We start from the raw sequence: 6,567 nt of genomic DNA, 5'->3' as shown, positions 1-6,567 counted from the left end.
CGAAGAAGGACATTTGTATAGAGTGCTTGGTTTCCTAAACCTCCTCAAAAATAAATAGACCTATATAGGCTACAACGTTAAACTCAACTAGCCTCAGAAGAACAGATATATAGAGGACTGGCTCCATTATAATTTACATTTTATTGACAATAAGATATGGTAGCTACTTAATAGGCCTATTCTATGGGGTACAGTATCCTACAGATATCAGCTTAGAACTGCTAATTATGCTATATTTTCTAAAGACACCACGCTATATAACATGCATGGTGATATTTGGGGAAAATAAATTCGCCATATTTAAAGGAAATATGACATGTCTAGTATCATCACCGACACCGGCAGTCAACACTAATCACAATTTAGTGCAAAGGCTACACACACACAAAATACAACCAAACACATCCAAAACGTACAAAGGTGAATTAGCTACTTACTGGGAAGTTATTCCTTGCATAACAATTAATGATTGGCGAAAAAAAGAAAAAGTACAAAAAAAATACAAAATCAAAAAACCCCGGCTTGAAAAGGCTCGGCATGTGGAAATGATTACATCCTATGCTGCTGCAGATTGTAGTGTGTGTGCAGTTGAGGTATGGGAGAGTGCGCGCCGTAGAAGTTCAGGGCTTCTAGTGAATCGAGGCTCGCACATCCACACAAACTCTCCCCCTCTCCTCGTATCCGCTGCTGCTACTCAACGGCACGAGAGGAGGGACGGCGAGGGGAACGCGCTCGCCCATTGGTTTGAGGGGGGGGGGACGACTACAATGTAGAGCGTGCCCGCGAGGCGCGCCCCACGGTAAACAGAGCATCCCATTGGCCGTCGCTTCCGAGCCAATGGGCGGAGGCGGCTGGAATGGCGAAACAAAACGGCGGGCGTTTGATTCGGAGCCCTGCGCGGCCCCGCAGCGTGCAGCACGCAAATGCGAGGAGACAGGCAGAGCGAGAGCACCAGCTCTCTGCAAGCAGCGCTCACCGCTGCTCTCTGCCATATGAGAGAGAAAGCGAATACTGGGGTCTTTTGATCACTGCGGAGTAAACAGAATATTTTTTGTGATCCGACTGCAATTTGAGCTGCAAAAGCGTGGAAATAACTAAATGTGGTATGAATGAATATTGCTATGCCGATATGTTGGCTTTTTTTTTGCTGGAGCACATTTACGCGAACATATTTAGATTAGTTTGTGGTCTGTGATGAATCAATCTTTATTAGTTTTGCTACACTATAATTATCATCGCTGATGATAATAGTGTAGCAAAACTAATAAAGACTAGGCTCTATGATCGCGTTGACTAGATATTTTTCACAGTTGTATGCTATGTCTCTCTCTACAATTTTAAATCAACAGATGACCTGTAAAATGAGAGAAAAATGACAATGTTTAGGCCTATTTTTTGTGTGAGTGAGGTACACACACACACACACACACACACACACACACACACACACACACACACACACACACACACACACACACACACACACACACACACACCCAGTGTCACACACTTGGGGTAAAGCTTTCAAATCACGGCATAATTTGAAGGTATGTGTCCTCTGGGTTAGTCTTGCACATGGTTCACTAATTTAGTCAATTAAAAGCGGAAGAATGCCGGGCTCGTGCGTTTCGTGTCGAAATATATGAGCTATAGGCTAATATTCCCATCCAGTTTGTTTATACATGGAGAAGCAAAGAGTTAAAACCCCGGGCTTCGGCTTTGTGAAGCCTCTGATTGGTTGGCACGCCGCCAGAGTGCTGTCAATCACAGAGTGTAAACAAGGCTCTGATTGGCTGCTGGCCAGTCCGCACTGGGCTGCCTGAAAAAAGCAATTACTGGCCCTGCGGTTTCAAGGCGGCCCCGGGTTGAACGATGAAAGAAGATAAGGAGGGGCTGTTTCAAGGCGCCCCCGCGGCGAACCCCGTTGGCCCCAGAGCAAAAGGAGAGTCAAGAGTGACTAAATCAAAGGGAATACGTTAAAAAGGGGGAAATTACACGTTGTATTAAATGTAGAGGCTAGATTCGCGGATTAATGCGGCGCAATAACAGCGCCGTAGTAAGTAAAATGGAAGAGAACGCGGCAACAAGAACCGGAAAATAACTATTACGTTGCAGTAATGGAGCCCCCCCCCCCCCCACACACACACACACACACACAACTCGGACCGAAAAAACTTTGTCCACAAAGGAGAGAACAGAATAAGAGCCATATAGGACTGTTCATGAACACAACGTTACATATATACCTGTACATGTTGTTATAGGACCTACTGTGTGAAGCACAATGAGTCAATGACTGCACAATGGTGTTAATAGATTTTGCTGCACCGCTATACAACGCAACGTTCCCTCATTTAAGATTGTATTGCCAAATATTCAATAATTATGCCTAAGTAAAGTGGACAGTTCCGCTTTTACGCGCAAATGGTAGCCGATTTACACTATTAATTGGATTATCACAAAACAAGCCTAGGCCTATAGTTTGTTTTCTGGATTTTATGCATAAAATAAAGGGGTTTTACAATTACAACGATTGGTCAGAAAGACGTAGGCCTATTATATGCGTATTACGCTGCTCTATAAATCAATGTTACATGCCCAAAGATAAATATATCCCGAATTTAGATATTTTAGCAAATAACCAAAAAAGTAAATACATAAAAACTGGAGACTTTATACGTCATTTCCACCACACCATGTTTCAAAACTCTCTCCTTTATAAACCCTTAAAAAAATTGAAAGAAGCCAAATCAATACAAAAAAGAAAGAAAAATCACACCTTCACGGCATGTGACAACTTGGTATTATATCCTTATTTACTGGAGGTGACCAGAGCTCGCATCAAATGAACCTGCAAGGACACCCAGTCATAAAGGAACCATCTGTAGCCTAGTTTTTCCAATTAATGTGCCTTTACAAAACCAAGACAGTGGTGGTTCTCTCTCCTCTGCCTCATAACAAACCCAACGCATGGACAATGGAGATCTGCAGAAAAGGTAGTCCACTCTCCCAATATTGCCTGCATGCTGTGGGGAAGAAGGGAAATGGGGCTTTCGTCCCTACAGTGGAATTAATTAATAAATATAATTCAAATCAAATAATGCAGAAGAGGAAAGACTTATCGCGTTGCGTAATTAGATAATCGTTATAGGCCTCCATATACCCCATCCTCATTTACATTGTGGGAGCCTACATTCCAAACCTCTGCCTTGATGCCCCAATGGACTTGAGCCACCACGTGTCCACACGGGCGCGCGCGCACACACACACACACACACACACACACACACACACACACACACACACACACACACACACACACACACACACACACACACACACACACACACACACACACACTATTATTAGTGTAAAAAAAAAAATCCCAAATCTGGTCATCTATATTCCGCGGACAGGCTCCCGCTATTCTTCAAAGTCGATATTCTAATGTGTTAGCCCCCGAAATGTTCAGCCAGCCTTTATGACATGCCTGAATTATCATTTCTGCATTAGCGTCCATTAAGACGATAAAAATAAACCTAAAGACTAGTGAAACACAGTATAACCACATTAAGGCACGGCCCTACAAGCTCAGTTTCAATCAAAAATATAGACACAGCCTATACATATTGTCACTGTCGAGCAGAAACCTCGTATCTCCAATTTTTCAGCTGATCTACAAGCACACAATGCCTCGCGGTGCGAGGCGTTGTGTGCTTGTAGATCGGCTGTTTAATCACTAGTTTGTAAATCACTAAATCATTTAAAAAAAATGATAAATACAAAACAAACGGTTTTGGACATACAAGGTTTCACCCAACAACGTCGATATGTTGAGAATAGTGATACATATAGCCTACCCTACGTAACCTGTAGCCTATAATAAAATAAAATAAAAATGATTTTTATTCCCAAAGAAATCAGTGCCCATTGCAGCCACCAGTTCCAAAACCCCAGCGCTGTTGTCTTTAAACTAACGACATATAGGGACAATAAAGAATTCTGTTCCGCAGCTCACAAAAAGGGGTCCCGCACTTAAAACAGAAATCTGCATTTAATTTATTTAGTGACAAGGAAAAGCCTTTTACGGCTTGATTTTTATTGGTTCTTTTTTCACTTAAAAGGTGGGGGCTGGGTACGTGCGCGCGGGTGGAGAGGATAGCAATCATAGCACGCGCGCGCGCGCGCGCACACACACACACACACACACACACACACACACACACCGTCTCTCTCGTCCGTGTGCCAGCGCGAGCTACCCTATACGGTGGGGGCGCGCGGATAATTAATGCGGATTGACTGATTGCTCTTGAAACAGACCGGTCCTGCGCGAGGATTGTCCTCGAGCAATGAAGCGTTCCTGACTGACACTTTCCTCCTTCCTCTCCCCTCCCCTCCCCTCTTCCACTCTCACACCCAAACTACTAAAGCGGCCCGCTTTGCTTGCTTGCTTTTTTTTAAAGGCATGTATTTATGTAGGCCTATGTAGGAAAGGAAAGGCAGAGAGAGAGACGAGCGAGAGAGAGAGAGAGAGAGAGAGAGAGAGAGAGAGAGAGAGAGAGAGAGAGAGAGAGAGAGAGAGAGAGAGAGCCCCCCTCTCTCATATCACAAGTAAAAGTATCAATAGCCTACTGCAATAAATACTCGGTTACAAGTAAAAGTAATCAAAAATGTAGACCTACTACTTAAAAGTAGCATAGGCCTATAGGTCGTCTAGTCATTCATGTGCAGAATGTCCCATTTCACATGTTCAAAATGTATAAAAATCTTATGAAAATGCATGCATTGTGATTTGTGAACTTGTAGACCGGATATTTTCAAATGGACGAAATATAGTAGTTCTATAGGCATATATGGCTAACTGAAGTGGTTAATGTATTTTTGTGATAATAATCTAAATATGTAGACTACTACTGTAAAGTAACTGGTAGGCCTAACTAAAGTTTTCAAGTAGGCCTAATAGTCCTAAATGTAGAGGGGTAAAAGTAGCCTACATAGAACCGAGATGTAGTGCAGTGAAAGTATTGGAAATTGGAAATACTCCAGTAAAGTAAAAGTGTACTTTAAGTAAATTTACCTAGTTACTTTCCACACTGGAGAGAGAGAGAGAGAGAGAGAGAGAGAGAGAGAGAGAGAGAGAGAGAGAGAGAGAGAGAGAGAGCCTGGACTTCTCATTTCCGCTGCGTTTTCGCCGTGACCAGCGGACTCCATATACACGAGAGCAACAGAGAAACAAGCTCGGCCGCTCGAGGCGGTCTCTAGGCTACCGAGCAAAAAAAAGGGGGGAGCGTGCTTGTGGCGTGTGCGCACGTGTCCGCGTGCGGGGCCGATATTCTAAATAAATAAGAAGTGTCACGTAGATGCAGAGGCTTTTTTGGGGGGGGTGTAATAGCCCATATAGCTGAATAAACTTATGTCTTTTCTAAATAGATCCACATTTCCACCCAGCACAATTCTCAGTCGACGTTTTCTTTTTCTTTTTTTAAATGAGGTCCAAATGGAGAGCCGTCTCCACGGGAGGCCCTCCATAGAGGCCAACAATTCTGTTCTCACCAAATATTTCTGATATCCCCCTTAATGATGGAGAATTCCAAATAGAGCCGTTCACCGGGGAGACGCCTAAACAATCTTAAAGGTAGCCCCCCTCCCCCTCCCCTAAGAGAGCACACAACCTATTAGAACTACTGTGGACTATGGGGTTACCTGGTCAAGGCTCGCTTTATTAGCTACGTTGTGTAGGCTACTTGTGTAATAACAAATACGCTATACTTGAAAAGCTAAGCAGGTTTGTGCGTGGAGCCTATATGGCGCTGAATGGAAACCTCCCCAAAGGTGCCAGATGAACGTGGTTATGAATTAGGGCAGTGGTTCTCAACCTTTTCAGGCAGCGACCCCCAAAATAATCATTTTAACTGGGGACCCCCCGACCCTGACGAGCACTCAGAGTTGAAGCATTATATTTTGTATATCAAGGTTCTATTGTGAAAATAGCAGATCTAAACCAATATAGGCTGACCTCTATATAGCCCATTGAGTAAAATATTATTTTGTTGCTTATTTATTCTGATGCATGCTTAATGTGAAATTTCAAGTGTAGGTCTATATATGTTTTTGTTTTGGTGGTGTGTGTGGAGTGGACTCTCATACATTAAAGTCCTTTTGGAGTCGTTTTGAACGCCGATACCATGCAGTGGCGTCAGTTCAGCAAAAGCTAAGGTATGCAACATTTGTGCAAGACACCAGTCATGTTGCCATATACCTTGGCAACATGGCAGGGTATACCTTGCCATATACCCAAATTGACGCCTCTGATACCATGACCCACAGTTCCGCTGCATTTTTCATGTCCACGCACCTCGACGATGATGACCCGTTGCGAGCTCTATCTATCACGATGAGCAGAAAATAGCATCTCTCTTGCACACACAGAGAAGAAAAAGGTCACGTTGTTTTTGCGACCACTCAACTTCTTCTTGGTTCATCGTAGGCCTATGCCCTGCTTTCGGATGCTGCCACGAGTGGTCGTGCACGGCTTGTTTGTTGATGTTCTTTGATAATTGATACATT

The 6,567-nt window shown here is 43.5% G+C and overlaps 2 protein-coding genes across 2 annotated transcripts in view; both read right to left on the bottom strand.

Moving 5' to 3' along the window:
• Positions 1-641, bottom strand: part of bahcc1b (BAH domain and coiled-coil containing 1b) — a 119,603-nt gene extending 118,962 nt beyond the window's left edge. Inside the window, 1 exon segment of the mRNA XM_080747459.1 lies at positions 438-641. The gene's annotated coding sequence lies outside the window, so the exon portion shown is untranslated.
• Positions 1-6,567, bottom strand: part of LOC308302754 (WD repeat domain phosphoinositide-interacting protein 1-like) — a 265,670-nt gene that overhangs the window by 93,494 nt on the left and 165,609 nt on the right. The gene's annotated exons all lie outside the window — the stretch shown is intronic.

The sequence above is a fragment of the Nannobrachium achirus genome, assembly GCF_963921795.1.
Source record: "Nannobrachium achirus genome assembly, chromosome: 18".
NCBI lineage: Eukaryota > Metazoa > Chordata > Actinopteri > Myctophiformes > Myctophidae > Nannobrachium > Nannobrachium achirus.
Note: the sequence above shows the minus strand (reverse complement) of the source record. Positions and strands in the feature narration are given on the sequence as shown.